A 17,745-nucleotide genomic window follows, 5' to 3' on the forward strand; every position below is an offset into this window, starting at 1 on the left:
TCTGCCTATCATTTATTTACCTATGTACCTACCTACCTACTACTTATTGTTATCTATTCCTATACCTAACACTGATACCAAATATTATTTTCTTGATTTCGACCTGGGTAGAAAGCTCACAAATAGGTTTTCAGAGTGAAAAGTAAGCCAATTTACTTTAGCCATTTTGTTCAGTTATCTTCCAGAGTATCTTAATTAAATTCGATTTAATGAAATGAGTTCCTACCATGTGCACTTGGGTATGATTTCTTTGGAAGATATCCAAACAAATTGGTTCCTATTCTCAGAGCTCAAATTGCAGTTACTCAGAAAATGTAAAGCTGTCCAGAGAGGGAATCCAAAGCCAGGTCAACCTTCCCGTGTGCCCCATTCCACTTCACGCTCTCTGTTACTGCGGTTCTGTGATTCTGGCAGCTGCATAACAGGTGCTTTAGGCAGGATTTAGCTTGAAAGGCAGGAATTATGCTTCTGGTCTGGCAAGTGAGTGGTTTAGGAATCTGCTTATCTTCCAGATTGGGATATCCACTTAGTGACCAGTTATAAGTAACCAGAAACCTGAAAGTGGTCAAGAGTAGAAGGGCACACTAAGGGTTGGAGAAGCAGATCTCAGAAGAGGTCAAACTAGGGGTAGCAGGAGAGTTTTAGATACATTAAGATCCAAGTGCCCATGAAACTGGGATTTGAACCCATATGCTGGGACTCGAGGCCAGCTTAAACCCAGACTAGGACTTAAACCCAAGTGCCAGGACTGGAACCCAACCTAAACCCAGATTGGGACTTAAGCCCACAGTTTTAAATTAGAATCACTCACCCGGTGTCTGGATTTACAGAGGTTCAGGTTCTTCATGTCTCCGCACAGAAGGGATTCAGCAAGAGACAAAGTGATAAGAAATATCAAGAAATAGATTTATTAAGGTAGGACACTTGTGAGAGATGCAAGCGGGCAGGCACAGAAGCTCTGCCCCAAGGATCCAGTGGGCTTCAGTTTTCATTCGGGGGTGGGAGGCAGGGGTGAGGGTCGGAATAGACCTCTTCTTCCTCTTTCTTCCAGCAGTAGCTCCTCCTTAGTATCTGGTTAGGTATGTATTCGAATCAGCTGAAGGGCGGTCCTCAAACTCCTGCCCTTGGTCTGAATCTGAATGCAGGTCTCATCCCATCCCCAACCAATGACCTGAGGCAATTCTCCCACCTCCACTAGTGGAGGAAGCCTGCCTTATTCTGATGGTGGCTTTCTTGAGCAATTATTAACTTACAGTGATCTCTCAACATCACCTAGGTTCCCCTCTTTATCTACGGTCCCTTATTGGGACTTCTACAGCTGTCTGTGCCTACTCCATCCTCATCAGCCAGAGTACAGAGTTTGAAACTAGGATACATAGGAAGCTCTTTTAATCTAGGTGCATCTATAACCATCCTTGCCATTACTGCCTCTGTTACTCACATGATCAGGGAATTGAAATCTACTCTGCAATCGTGATGCAAAAGAATAGATAGTAGCTCCTAATGGCAGCTTGTTTTGTTTTATACAGCAAATGTCAAATACCACCTGGGATATTTTAAATGGTCATCCAAACACAGAAACATTTTCCTGTTTCAAATAAACACATCTTTGACATATCTACAGACTTTAGCATAAATCATTATTTTACTACAATGAGTTAGAGTCCAGAGGACAAAGATCATTCTCCTTTGAATGCTGTGTTCCTTGACACAGACCCATCAGTCCTGGCTCATGGCAGATTCTCCATACAAATGTTTTTGAATGGAGATGATTAGGTTCAGATTGTCAAGAGCAAATCAGATCAAGCCATTTCTGCTCTCAAACAACATTACTTGCCGTAAGCCATCACTTTCCCTGAGTTGGAAACTTTACTTGATCGGTAATGATTTTTCTGAAAGGTTCTGAATCCAGAACCCTGTAGAGCAACTTTTGGGGCTGCTGGGCACTGCACATCTGTCACTCCTCTTTGACAATCTGCAAGGTGCAACCGCAGCATCTGTAGAGAGTGGATGAATAACTCTGTCCTGCTTTGTGGGAGAATTCCCAAGGTGGAACGGGAGGCTCAACACAGAGTCTGTGCTTGCTTAGCATGCTGGCTGGAATTAAACACCTCATTTGAAAACCAAGACACACGAGGCAGGAAATGGAACAAATCCCTTGCTTTCAATTGCATTGCAAATAGGACTCTGTGAGGCTTAAGTGTAGAATTCTGCCTGGATTGCTCTGAATCTAAATGGTTCATCTCTTGCAGGAAAGTGGTTGAGTTATTTTGATGTTTGAGACTAAGCAGAAATACCAAGTAGATTAGCTACTTTATTCTTACATTCAGCTGCTCATTTATCAAATACCTACTTGACTCCACTTATGTGCTACAGATGAAGCAGAAAGACAAACACGTCCCCTGTCCTCATGGAGCTTACATTCCGGTAGAAATGAACAAATCAATATACCACATAATGTCAGCAATGAATTATAATAACTCAGAGTAAGGCTGATATGGTAGTAATGTAATGTCTGGTAACAGATATTAGGATGACAGTGACAAATATAGTTAGATATGGCTTTTCTGAGGAAGTGACTGTTGGGCAGAGACCTGAATGAGATGAGGGAGGGGCCCATGCTAAAACATCAGGAAGAGGCTCCTTCCAGAGGAGAAGAGAATATTCAGAGGCTTTGACGGGGCAGGCCTAGAATTCTGGGGGCAGCAAGAAGATTGGCTGAGGCTGTAAAATTTAGCAGGAGAGGGTGATGGGGGATAGAATAAGAGAGTAGAAGTGCACAGTTCACACAAAGCATGCGTGCTGGGGTAAGCTTTCTAGATTTCTACCTGTGAATGAGAGGCAACGGAGGACTTACAAACGGGAAATGAAATCTGATTTATATGTTTAAAGGTCACACTTTGTGGTAGGCAGAATAATTGGTCTTCCAAAGGTCTCCATGTACTAATCCATGGAACCTGTGAATATGCTACCTTACATGACAAAAGGAAATTAAAGTCGCTAATCAGAAGATCTTAAAATAGGAAGATTATCTTGCTTTTCCTCCGACCAGGGCCCAGTGTAATCACAGGTGGAAGAAGAAGGTAGATAAGGTCAGAGCCCTATGATGTAAGAAGGACTCAGTCCAGTCTTCCTGGCTTTGAAGATGGAGGCCTGAGGTCACAGCCTACAGAAACTGGGAAGGGGAGGAAGACGGATTCTCCACTAGCGCCTCCTAAAGGGAATGCACCTGAACAACACCTTGATTTTAGCCCAGGGAGACTCAGGTTGGGCTTCTGACTTATTTATAGAAGAGTAACATGATAAGTTTGTGTTTATTAAATCTCTAAGTTTGTGATAATTTGTTATAGCAACAATAGACTATTAATATACTCTGTCTTCTGGATGGAGGGATGAACTGTACAATCTTAGACATGGAAGTAGGAGGTCCAATTAGGTATTAGGTTGCTATTGTGATTTTATAATCTGCAGAAAACAATGTCATAGACTAGAGCAATGATGGTGGAGCTGGTGGGGAGGGATCAGATTTGGAATATTACTTCCATAGGGACAGAAATTGTCTTGAATTGTTCCTGGGGTTTTGGTCTGAGTTATTAAGGATGAACAATTGGCTGAGTAATGGTGTCATTTACTGACACGGGGAAGACTGGGGGCGATATGGTGAAGGAGAGAAAAGCAAGAGTTCTGTTTTAGGAGTTCCTGTTGTGGCTCAGTGGGTTAAGAACTTGGCATAGTGTTAATGAGGCTGTGGGTTCGATCTCTGGCCTTGCTCAGTGGGTTAAGGATCCGGCATTGCTGTGAGCTGTGGTGTAGGTCACAGACACAGCTTGGAGCCCACGGTTGCTGTGGCTGTGGCTTAGGCTGGCAGCGGCAGCTCTGGTGTGACCCCTAGTCCGGGAACTTCCATATGCTGCAGGTGTAGCCGTAAAGAGTTCTGTTTAGAAATTTAAGTTTGAGATCTCTTTCAGATATCCAAGTGGACCTATTGATCAGGCAATTCTTGATTAGGCAGTAAATCAGTCTGGAGCTCAGGAGATAGGTCAGGGAGAGAAATACAAATTTGGGATGGCAAAGCTGCAAAATAGAAAAGACTTTTGTCTTAGGTATTGTAATGCCACCACATCACCCCCAAAGGCTTGTACTTGAAATGCCACATGAGAAGAAAGGACAGTTCTATTTTATAGGTTCTTTGGAGTCTTATAGTAAATGAACTGATAGCCTAACTAATATCCCAAACTGTTTTGTCATTTCATATCCTTTGGCCTCTCAAATTGCCCAAATTAAGTCTAGAGAACAACAAAATCTAGCTTATTTTGTCACAAGTTTGGAGTTACAGCCATACATTTTCCTGATCACATGTTCTTGTCTATATTTTCCTGGGTGAACTAGATGACCAAGACCACTGTCCTCTCAGTGGAGTGGTGGGGTAGCCTTTATCTGCAAGGATGAGCCACTTCTTTTTAATTTTTTAGTATTTATTTATTTATTTATTATTTATGGCTGCCCTCAAGGCACGTGGAAATCCCTGGGCCAGGAATCCAACCCATGCCGCAGTTGCAACCTGGGCCACTGCTGCAGCAACGCTTAACCTGCTGTGTGACAAGGAAACTCCCACCACTTCCTTTTTAGGACATGCACACATCTCTTCCACTCATATCCCATTGCTCAGACCTAAGTACGTGGTCCTATTTATTGAGGAGATTTCCAGTCGGAATGGTCACGTGTGCAGCTGAGATTTAGGGGTTCTATTAGTAAAGGGTGACAGAGAACATGGATGTTGGGAGACAATAGGGATTCCAATCCCTCTCTGTCTCTGGAGCCACCCTAATATTTTTAGGCATCCTTCTTCCTGCTCCTAAAACACACATCCCCCTCTCCCTGAGGGTTGCATCAGCTCAAAGCTCAGTATCTGCAAGGGAGGCATAGTCTTTTCCACCATGACTCGGTGTGGCTGCATGTGCTCTAGAGAACTACAACCTGAAAAACAAGTTATTTGACCCCTCACCAATGTAAAACAACAAATTAGGGGCTGTATAGCTGCAATTAAAATAAATAAACCCTCGCCCCAAATCTCCCATTTAGAAAAAGGTGTAATATAGTAATCACTTTATAACAATTGTCGAATACTTGGAGTTCCCGTTGTGGCTCAGCGGTTAATGAATCTGACTAGGAACCATGAGGTTGCAGGTTTGATCCCTGGCCTCGCTCAGTGGGTTAGGGATCTGGCATTGCCATGGGCTGTGGTGTAGGTCGCAGATGCGGCTTGGATCCTGCGTTGCTGTGGCTCTGGCATAGGCCAGTGGCTACAGCTCCAATTTGACCCCTAGCCTGGGACTCTCCATATGCCATGGGAGCGGCCTAAGAAATTGCAAAAAGACAAGAAAAAAATTCAGAAAAAAACAACCTTATAACCATTGGAACATTAAAAAAATAATAAAATAAAAAATAAATTGTCGAATACTGCTGTGAATAACAGAGATCCTGTATTAGTTTGCCAGAGCTGCCATAGCAAAATACAACAGAAATTTGTTTTCTCACTGTGCTAGAGGCTAGAAGTCAGGATCAAGGTGTCAGTAGGTTTGGGAGTTCCCATTGTGGCTCAGTGGTAGCGAACCCGACTAGTGTCCATGAGGATGTGGGTTCGATCCCTGGGTTAAAGATCCGGCATTGCATGAGCTGTGATGCAGGTCAGGGACCTGGCTCAGATCCCGCATTGCTGTGGCTGTGGCGTAGGCCAGCAGCTGCAGCTCTGATTCGACGCCTAGCCTGGGAACATCCACATGCCTCAAATGATGCCCTAAAAAAAACAAACAAAAAAAGATGTCAGCAGGTTTGCTTTCTTCTGAGGCCTCTCTCCTTGGCTTGTATAGGACCACTTTTTCTCTGTGTCCTTTCTTCTGTGCCAGGGAATTCCTGGTGTCATTTGTGTGTTTCCAAATTTCCTCTTATTTTTTAAATTTTCTTTGTTTTTAAGGCTGCACCCTTGGCATGCGGAAGTTCCCAGGCTAGGGGTTGAATCAGAGCGGCAGCTGTCAGCCTACACCACAGCCACAGCAATGCCGGATCCAAACCACGTCTGCAACCCACACCGCAGCTTGTGGCAAGACTGGATCCTTAACCCACTGAGTGAGGCCAGGGATTGAACCTGCGTCCTCACAGACACTATGTGGGGTTCTTAACCCACTGAATCACCACAGGAATTCCAAATTTCCTCTTCTTATAAGGAGGCTGGTCAGATTCAACTAGAGCCCACCCTACAGGTCTCATTTTCAGTGAGACTTCCAATCACCTCATTAATAGCCACGTCTCCAAACAGAGTCCATTCTGAGGTACTCCAAAAAGAGTCCATTCTGAGGTAATGTGTGAATTTTGTGAGGACAGAATTCAGCCTATAATTCCTTTTCCTGTCAGTGAAATAAATTCCTTCTTTAGTTCATCTGGCATGCCTGGTTCTGTAATCGAGATAAAAATATTTTAGGAGTTCCATCGTAGCTCAGAGGTTCACGAACCCAACTAGCATCCATGAGATCACGGGTTCGATCCCCGGCCTCACTCAGTGGGTTAAGGATCTGGTGTTGCCCTGAGCTGTGGTGTAAGTTGCAGACCCAGCTCGGATCTGGCGTTGCTGTGGCTGCGGTGTAGGCCGGCAGCTGCAGCTCCAATTGAACCCCTAGCCTGGGAACTTCTATATGCTGTGGGTTTGGCCCTAAAAAAAGACAAAAAAAAAGATTAAAAATATTTTAATAAAATTTTAAACAAATAAGGTAAATGTAGAAGACTCATGATGAACAAAAATAAATTTTTAATAAAGATTAGATCAATATTTCAGATGTTTCTATTTGCCTCAGGCTCCAGTATGGCTTCCTACACACTGTTACTGACCTGTAATCATTAAGAACTCAGATATTTTATTCATTAGGGATTTTTTTTGCACTAATTTTTATTGTCCAAAACATTGCATTAAAAGATTATTTATCCTGATGACTGACTTTTTTTTTTGCAGCCCCTTAAGTTTTTTGTATGTGAGGCTAGTGCTTTACATCCTGCTCCCTCCTCCAACCTCAACTTTTTCTTCTGGAAACTTTGCCTTATCCATTGCCCTCCTTCATACATTCAAAGTGAACACTGGAGAATTACCTTTCTTGGTGGCCAAACCACCTTCTACTGGTGCAGGTTCAAAGATCTGTAGGGGTTGAGGTGTGTAACAGCCTCAAGCCTTGGCCAGGCAGGTTTAAATTCATTTGGTAACGTAATTCCCTCAAAACCCCAGTCGCATTTCTCTATTTGCTTCCAGAGAATTGCATAAGATAGTAGCACAAGTCTCATGTCACAGACTTTTTTTTTTTTTGCTTCTTAGGGCCACATCTGCAGCGTTTGGAGGTTCCCAGGCTAGAGGTCGAATCAGAGCTGTGGGATCTGAGCTGGTTCTTCAACCTACACCACAACACCAGATCCTTAACCCACTAAGTGAGGCCAGGGATGGAAGCTGAATCCTCATGGATTCTAGTCTCATTGCCGCTGAGCCACAATGGGAACTCCTTATGTTACCGACTTGTCAGCATGAAAATTTTACTATTTTATTTTCTGTTCTCCATGCTCTGTCCACTGCTATACTGGTCTTTTTCTCCAAAGTACCCAATGTCATTAAAAAACAGACTTGGGTAGGCAGGAAATAGCTTTAGCCCAGTTTGTGCCACTGTGTCCCCTCCCATCATGCAGGGAGCATTTACTGGGAAGTGTTTGAGAAAAGATTGGGCAGCAGCCTTATCTCCTGCTAAGGCTGCTTCTTCAGAATTACCAGAGGAGAGAAGCTGTTACCTTTTCAAGCCTGTGAGGCTCCAAATATCTGGACCCTGCCCCGAGCAAGTAAAAAAGAAAAAAAAATTTTAAAAGCATCTTTCTCCCCAGAGCTGAATTTCCTTATATCTCAACTTTCAAGTAAACTGACTCTTCCTGCAGCTCTGCTTACTCTTCTTGTAGAGCCTTGTTGAAAATAGCAGGAAGTAGTCAACATGTACTCATAGTCTGAAAATTGGCCCCACGTTTCTTACAGCAGACTCAGTATGGGTTTTGATCTTCAGATTATCAAAGGAAACATTGTAGAAGGCAGAATGAAGGCACCTCAGGGATATCCATATCTTAATCCCTAGCATCTATGAATAGGTTACCTTCCATGATAAAGAGGAATTAAGGGAATAGATGGAATTAGGTTAATAATTAGCTGATTTAACAGAGGAAATTTATTCTGGGTCATCCACATAGGCCCAAAGTAATCACAACAGGTCTTCAAGGTAGATAAGGGGGGCAAAAGGGTGGGTTCAAAGTGATTTGATGTTAAAAGGACTTCACCTGCTGTTCCTGGCTTTGGAAACTGAGGAAGGAACCATTGCCAAAGAATGCAGGTATTCTAGAACTAGAAAATACAAGGAAACAGAGTCTCTCCCAGAGCCTGTAGAACAGAACACAACCGTGCTCACTCCTTGATTTTAGCCAGTAAATTCCATTTCAGATTTTTGACCTCTAGAACTATATGATAATAAATTTGTGTTGGCTTAAATTTGAATATATAGTAATGTGTTAGAGCAGCCATAGGAAACAATGAGGCATTTTTTTTCTTTTTAAAAAAATTATAGTTGATTTACAGTGTCACGACAATTTCTGTTACAGCATAGTGACCCAGTCACATATATATACTTTTTTTCATACTACCCTCCATCATATTCTATCCTAAGAGATTGGATATAGTTCCCTGTGCCATACGGTAAGACCTCATTGCTTATCCATTCTAAATAAAATAGTTTGCATCTACTAACCCCAAGCTCCCTGTCCATCTCACTTCCTTCCCCCTTTCCCTTGGCAACCACAAGTCTGTTATCTATGTCTGAGAGTCTGTTTCTGTTTTATAAGTAGGTTCATTTGTGCCCTATTTTAGAGTCTACATATAAGTGGTATCATATGGTATTTGCCTTTCTCTTTCTAACTTACTTCACTTAGTATGAGAATCTCTAGTTGCATCCATGTTGCTGTAGATGCCATTATGTCATTCTTTTTTATGGCTGAGTAGGATTCTATTGTATATACGTACCACCTCTTCTCAATCCATTCCTCTGTCAATGGACATTTAGGTTGTCTGCATGTCTTGGCTATTGTGAATAGTGATGCTGTGAACATAGGGGTGCATTACTTTTTTGAATTATAGTTTTGTCTGGATATATGCCCAGGCGTGGGATTGCTGGATCATATGGTAGTTCTATATTTAGTTTTCTGAGGAACCTCCATACTGTTTGTTGTACCTTTACATTTCCACCAACAATGGGCCATTTTTACCAGATGTTTTACTGTTAAGTTTTTAGCCTTAAATTTTTACATCCTTGCTACTCACAGCCTAAGCATTAAGCCAGTGTCATATGTGTTCAGTTGTGTTACATCATCACCCTACTCCGAGGTACCAAATTCTGTATTCATTAGTACATTGCTTCATAGCGCTGACAAGACCCCAAGTAACTGTAGCTTATACAAGACAGAACTTGATTTCTGTTTTACGTAAGTCTGATGAGAAGCCTACCGGGACTGTTATGACTATGCCATGGATTAGTCATGCAGATCCTCCTCTTGTTCCTGTGCCATTGCTCCCATTCACATGAATGAAGGAGATGAATCATTTTATTTTAGTTATTGGGGTGAAGACACAGGAAGTAAAGGGCACACATCTTTTTAGGACTACAACTTGGAAGTTTCTCTCTTCACTGACATTCACATGCTCTTGGTCTGAAATTAGTCCCAGCCTACATATAACAGCACAGGGGACAACAAAAGCCATCTTTATTTTGGTGGTCATGTGCCAAGCTAACATTTGAGGATTTCATTTGTAAAGGAAAAAGGGGGAAATGAAACTTATTTCCTGCTGCACACAGGAAGTGGCATCACATTGTGCAAAGGGGAGATTGATTTCCATTTGAATTATAAATAGGAAAAAAGTAGAAACACTGACTTAAAAACATTTCCACTTGGACCTGGAACAACATGGATTTGTCACAGAATCAGCATGATTGCCAAGATAGTTAAATACAGCATGTTCACCTAAGACACTGAGAGCTTCAAAGGTGCATGGGCAGATGTGTTCAAATCAAGCAAAACTCTGGTGTAACATAAGCCTTGGTGAAAAGCTTCTATACTAAGAAGTGGGTATCCCAGAGCAGACCTTGTAAAAGGAGAATGAAGTAGAACTCAGAAAGGAGGCTCCAGATAAGACCGTGGTGAAGAGTTATTATCAATCCTTCCAGTAAGGAGAAACCTGAGACAGATGCCACATCCTACTGTGTATCATTCATAGATTCAACTGTGGATGATTTTTATTTCAGAGTGTAGATCCGGTCCTTTTCAATACATCCTTTTTGCGAAAACTCTAGGGATGTTATCATGTATAGCTACTTTGAGGAGTTAGAATGAACAGAGGAGAGACCAGGTTCAGCTGTCCTGAGAGGAAAAACCGAGGTAGGCAGCTCTGCTCTAGCATTGTGACCAAATGTGTTACCCAGGGAGCTTAACCTTTCCATATCTCCAAACAGAAGAGAAGTGATCTGGCAGTTTAGGTCACTGTGCTTTTTAACCCACAGAAATTCTGACATTTGTGTTAAATATCATTGGTTATTTGCTCACCATTCTATGAAATATCAACAATTCAAAGACATCTCAATGTCTTAGAACTTAGTACTCTCATGATCTTTGTGACTGATGCCTTTGTGTTTAAGGGAGGAAGGGAGGAAACTGGGTACCCTGAGAGAGTAAGTGAGTTTTCCATGCCAAATGGTTAGCTATGGATAGTCATGCTTATTTTAGTCTTCTGATTCTTATTCCATTGTTATATTTTTCATGTTATACTTCCATTTCTAGATGATTCTTCCCGCTCCTTTCTAAATTTTTTAACCTACCCAGGTAATGATGTATTTACTATACTTTTAAACATTATATTATAGATGAATTTCATACACGATTAATTTAAAATCTTTACCCTGGCCCTCAGAACTAATCACTCTTATGAGTTGAGTATCCACGGCTTTTAATATGCACACATGCATGTTTGTGTATACTTTTCATAAAGCACATAGAGTATTTCTCTAACCCAGAACATGGCAAGAAAAATGGCCCACAAAACAGAGATGAAGAGAGCACACACAACCAGCTGTCATCATGTAATTTGGGGGGAAAATCACTAAATTCTTCACATCAGTTGTTGCTCTTACAATAGAAAGAGGGCAAACGAGGATTTCTGATGTTTCTTCTAATTTTAATGACCTATTACTCTAAGACTCCTAAAATGTTTAATATAAAATCAAGTAACTAAAATCTAAATCTTCTCTGTGTCGCGATTCCGAGTGGCAGCTTATCTCTGTCTGGGTCTGTTCAGGCTGCTATAATAAAATACCCATTTGTTTAGTCTGCTGTAACAATGGACCTTAGCTTATAAAAAAAAAACAGGAAAAAAAATATTTTTCACAGTCTAGAGGCTGGGAAGTTCAAGATCGAGGTGTCAGGATGGTCGTGTTCCTGGTTTATAACCAGCAATTTCTCCCCATTTCCTCACTTGGTGGAAGAGGTAGGGAACTGTCTGAGCCTCTTCTTTAGAGTCACTTAATCCCATTCGTGAGGCTTAGTCTCCCAAAGCAACAGAAATAAAAGCAAAAATAAACCAATGGTACCTAATCAAACTGACAAGCTTTTGCACAGCAAAGGAAACCATTTAAAAAAAAGAAAAAAAGACAACTTACAGAATGGGAGAAAATACTTTCAAATGAGGCAACTGACAAGGGCTTAATCTCTAAAATATACAAACAATGTATACAACTCAACAGCAAAAAAGCCAACAATCCAATTATAAAATGGGCAAAAGACCTGAATAGACATTTCTCCAAAGAAGATGTACAGATGGCCAACAAGCACATGACAAAATGCTCAACATCACTAATTATTAGAGAAATGCAAATCAAAACTACTATGAGGTATCACCTCACACCAGTTAGGATGGCCATCTTTAATAAGTCCACAAATAAAAAATGCTGGAGGGGGTGTGGAGAAAAGGGAACCCTCCTGCACTGTTGGTGGGGATGTAAATTAGTACAAAGCTTTTACCTTTGCTTCATTTTTATTATCCTTATCTGGCATATCCTCCCCCATGCACTGGAGCAATTCAAACCCTACCCATCCCCAGATCCAGTTCACTTCCCTCCACTCCCTGAAGCTTGCATCAACTATTCCTGCTCTCAGGCCCTCTTTTCTCTTCATTCCTATATTCCTTACCTTATTCTGGTGTATAAATAACTCATGCATCTCACTCTTCTCCAAGATGCTCTAAATATAAATGCATGACCTTCATTTTCTCCTGTCTTCCACACAACATCCACTACAGTACTGAGAACCTAATAGAATCCAATGACTTATTGCATGAGCAAATGACAATTGGGTTGAGAAGGTATTAAGTGTGATGGCTTCCATATGGAAATGTGCACAAAGGACAGATGATAATTTGTCAAAAATTAGTACCGTATCCTGGCAAATGACTTTGGCATTTTGGAAAATACACTAACTATTTTAAATAATTTCCTTTCTTCATAGTAAAAGTAAATTATGTTCCTTGTTGAATTTTTGGAAAGTACACAGGGAAAAATAAAATGAATTTCTAATTCCATCACCTGGAGAATACGCCTGAGAGTATTTAGGTCTGTTTTTTTCTCCAAGGTTATGCATTTATATATTTACTGCTTTACTTTAAGACAATCCAGAACATCCAGCAAATATAATTTCGTATCTTTTTGCAATTAGTACTACACTTGACCCTTGTACAACATACATTTGAACTGTATTGCTCTACATAAACCCAGATTTTTTCAATATATATGTACTACAGTACTACATCAGTCATGGTTGGTTGAATCCCTGGATGTGGAGCTATGGATATAGAGGGCCAACTGTGAAATTATAGCAGATTTTTTATTGCACAGAGGGTTGGTGTCCCTAACGCTGATATTGTTCAAGGGTCAACTATATATCATTTTCATTTTCTCCATTTAATAGTTAATAAAAATGGTTTTATTGCTATATAGTATTCCATTACCTGAGATGTTTTATAATCTCTTTAATCACCTCTTATGGAACATTTAGCTATTTCTAGTTTTTCATTGCTATACTTTGGTGGGCTAAGAATTATTAAACACTCACAATGGGCCAGGTACTCTGTTGAGTCTTTTATATTCAGTGACCCTTTAAAGATCCATAACAGCCTTTCATGGGAGGTACTTTTATGATACCCATTTTTTGGGGGTGAGCAAATTGATGACTATAGAGATTAGGTTCCTCATCTAAGATCATGCTGCTGGTAAGTGATAAAGCCAGGATTCTAGCTCAGGTTAGCCTAGCTCAGGAACCTGTGCTAACTTATGAATAAAATCATGATAAATTCAAAAACACAGAGTTCTTTGTCCATGTCTTCAATAATTCCAAATGACAAAATGACAGCAGTGGAATTACTGAATAAAAGGATATGAAGAAACTTCTTGTCGAATTGCTTTTCAAAAAATTATACTGATTTGTACCAAATGTATGCAGTATATGAGCCAGCCTCCTTCCCCTGAAAGAGATATGGAATTCTTAGTCCCACATGTCCTAAGTATACTACAGTATCTATCACATTATGTGTCTTTATTTATATTTCAGTCTGTCTGTTTGAACTGTGAAATCTTTGAGAGCAAGACTGTCTCATTTGCCTTTTTTTTTTTTTTGCTTTTTAAAGGCCACACTAGCAGCTTATGGAGGTTCCCAGGCTGAGGGTCAAATCAGAGCTGCAGACAACAGCCTATGCTCGGGATCTGAGCCGTGTCTGTGACCTACACTACAGCTCATGGCAAGGCCAGATCCCTGACCCACTGAGTGAGGCCAGGAATCAAACCTGCATCCTCATGGTTACTAGTTGAATTAGTTCCCACTGCACTGCAACAGGAACTCCTCATTTGTCTTTTAATTCACATTACCTACCTTTGTGCCATAACCATAGTAGATTCTCAGTATGGCTTTTGTCAAAAAAAAAAAGTATACCATGACTTGCAGTTTCTGGTGCCAATATCCTGGGCACAGGTAAATGTCACTTCACTTTCCTTTCCAGTTCCCAGGCTTCCTTAATATGGAACTTAAGCTCTAGAAATTCTGGTCCTCTCACTGATCCTGTGTGCCCTCCTACCTCTTTGTTTCCCTCAACTCAATTCCCAACTCTCCAGATCCATCTCAAACATCACCTCCTCCATAAAGCTTTTGCTCTGACATCCTCCTCTCCAATGCTGAACTTCTCCCTTCTAGATTCCCATAAAGGATAGACTGTTTATAATATATACTGAGGCAGTAGGTTTGATTGAAGTTAGCCATTCATAAGGCAATTCCTTTAATGAATCTTAATAATCTTAATGTCATCTATTCCTTATACTTCTTTCTTACTCCCTGCACACCTTAAGCACATTTTAAGACCCTGGGCACTTGCAGCCATTCTCCAAGCTTTATGGAGGTGGGCCACTGGAAGCACTCAGAACCCCCCCGCCCCCAAGCATCAGGGATGGGCCAAGGGGCTGTCCTATTCCCAGCCTTCTCTCTAGATGGGTTTGTGTGTCTTCTGCCATCATGATACTTTGGAAAAAAGTTCAAGACTCACTAATTTTTCCCATATCTTCCCATGGAAATATTTCATCACAATTCCAACTTGAGGCTCCTAGAATCCTATAGATATGTTCAGAACATTCTGCAATAAGCATGATTTAGGGAGATTTTAATTAACTGGTTTCCTTGGAAATCTACTGGAATCTTACTAGCATCTTTGATCACATAAAAATAAAGTTTCCCGTGGCTGAAAAAATACTGTCAGATAATGAAAGCTTACTCCAGTTTCATGCTCCTGTCCCGGTAATAGGCTAATGTATTTCATTCCTCATCAGTTTCCATTGCATTTCATATGAATGTTATTTTTAGCATAGTCTGCATTTCACAGATTACCATATGCTTTTTTTCCTCTTGGTATCAACACAGCTTTTAAAGTTAAAAATTCCTTGGCATATTAATATGCCCTAATAAATCAAGTACATATGTCTTTAAACCACAAACACAAATATTCCATTTGCCATTAAGTTTGTTGATACATTTTATCTGATAATATTTTTCTATTTTACTGTCACTAGAACTTGCCAACTTGCCTTTGGAAGGCTGCACTTATGGAAAGTTAATATTTAATGTAGAAATTATAGAGCCTGAAAGTTGGTGGAATAAAGAGAGGCAGAAGGGGGCTAGAGAATTTTAAAGAAAAGGGGGAAAGAAAGGAAGATCTTAAGCTAGGGTACCTTTGGGTTTGGGGCAGTCTTAGCATGGTGGAAATGAAAGAGGTAAAAACACCACAGGAAGCAAGGGGCTGAGGATAAGAGGAATCCAAAATGGAAAAGAAGCAATAGAAGTGATGGAAAAGTTTAGAAGAGTTGATGGGAAAAAAATGGATGATGGTGAAAAAGTTGGCAAAGATGAAGGCCACTCAGAATGCAAAATCATTAACAGAGAGGAATACAAATTCAGAATTTAACAAAGAGGCTGCGTACTTCTCCAGCCTCTAAATTCCATCTCTGCTTTCAATAGCTCTTAGGAATTTAACAATAGCTTTCTCTGCCAGAAAACTTTACTAGATGGAGGGGAAGTGGGTCAGGAATGAAATTGTTTACTGATGATTTCAGTCAAATGCATTTCAGATAAATGCTATGATTCCAATACTACTGTGGCTCCATTAATGAAAAGATTGATTCCAGATTTTGGCAGAAAAGAGTCTGGCAACAGCAATAACTGTTCTTTGGGTTTGGTGTGAAACTCCACCACTTTCACGGCTCCCTCTGTCTATTATATTTTGCCAGGCCAATTCCATACTTACAAAGAGAGGCGAGAAACTACCGCTTACATGGAGGGAATGTTTGTGTTGGAAACTAAGAGGGGGAAATCTGAGAGTCATGATTTAAACACTTATTTTATTTAATTCTCTCATGCAATGAATACTTACTTAACACCTTATAAGTGTTAAGCAATGTAACTAGAGTCTAGAATGAAGAGCTCTTTGATATTTAAAGGAAACACAGTGATTTAATTCAAGGGTCAGCAAACTGTGGACTCTAGACCAAATCTACCTACTGCCTATTTTTGTAAAGTGTATTGGCCCATGCATTTATGTATTGTCCGTGTCACTTTTCGTGTTACAATGGCAGTATTGAGCACTCAGAACAAGGAAGGTTGAAAGAGTAAAACATGTTTGTTATCTTGTCTTTACAGAAGAAGTTTGCTGACTGCTGGATAAATACACTTGTTATAATGAAGTTATATTGGAGTTCAGTAAGTTATAGAAGGAGCCAAGGATGTTAGTGAAAGCTTCAAAGAAGGGTTGATGTGTGACATTCACTTTCAGTTTTGAAAGACATAAAAGAGTTTCTGAGCATGAAGAAATGAGAGTGGTGCTTTGGGAACAGCAATGACAAAATAGTACTGTGAAATCATTTGTAAATGTTAGGACTCTCCCCACTGTTTGTTTTCTAGCTGAAGCAATAGATTGGGGTGGGCTACTAATAATGAGGCTTTGAGGCAAGAGGAGCCAATAGAATCTAGATCAAATATGGAAGAGCCTCAAATTGAGAACTTTATATGCAAATTCTCAGCATGGTAAGATACCAAATATATACATATTTTTAAGTTAAACTTGTTTTATTTTTTTTCCTTACCCATTTTTAAAAATTAAAATATAGTTGATTTAAAATGTTATGCCAATTTCTGCTGTACAGCAAAGTGACTCAATATATACACAAACATTCCTTTTCTCATCTTATCTTCATCATGGTCTGTCCCAAGAGATTGCATATAGTTCCCTGAGCTATACAGTAGGACCTCATTGCTTATCCATTCTAAATGAAATAGTTTACATCTACTAACCCCAAACTCCCCATCCATCCCATTACCTCCTCCCAACTACAAGTATGTTCTCTAGGTCTGGGAGTCTGTTTCTATTTTGTAGTTAGGTTCATTTATGCCCTATTTTAGATTCCACACATAAGTGGTATCATATGGTATTTCTCTCTCTCTTTTTGACTTACTTCACTTAGTATGAGAATCTCTAGTTACATCCATGTTGCTGCAAATGCCATTATTCCCTTCTTTTTTATGGCTGAGTAGTATTCCATTCAATATATGAACCATATCTTCCTAATCCATTCATCTGTCGATTGACATTTACATTGTTTGCATGTCTTGGCTATTGTGAACAGTGCTGCAATGAACATAGGAGTGCATGTATCTTTCTGAATTATAGTTTTGTTTGGCTATGTGCCCAGGAGTGGAATTGCTTGATCATATGGTAGTACTATATTTAATTTTCTGAGGAGCCTCCATACTTTTTTCCATAGTGATTGTACCAGTTTACATTCCCACCAACCGTGTAGGAGGGTTCCCTTTTCCCCATACCCTCTCCAGCATTTGTTATTTGAAGATACCCAATATTAATAGCATATATCATGTGCCCTCATGAAATTCAATCTCCAATAGATGTATAAAACTTACTAAATAAACCACATGACAGAATGAGATATATACTATAGAAAAGTCCAAACAAAATACAATAGGGGCTTTTTTTTTTCAATAAGGAGCAATGATATTAGATTGGAGAGATCAAAAATTATATTAATGTTAAAACTG

This window comes from Phacochoerus africanus, chromosome 6, assembly GCF_016906955.1.
Source record: "Phacochoerus africanus isolate WHEZ1 chromosome 6, ROS_Pafr_v1, whole genome shotgun sequence".
NCBI lineage: Eukaryota > Metazoa > Chordata > Mammalia > Artiodactyla > Suidae > Phacochoerus > Phacochoerus africanus.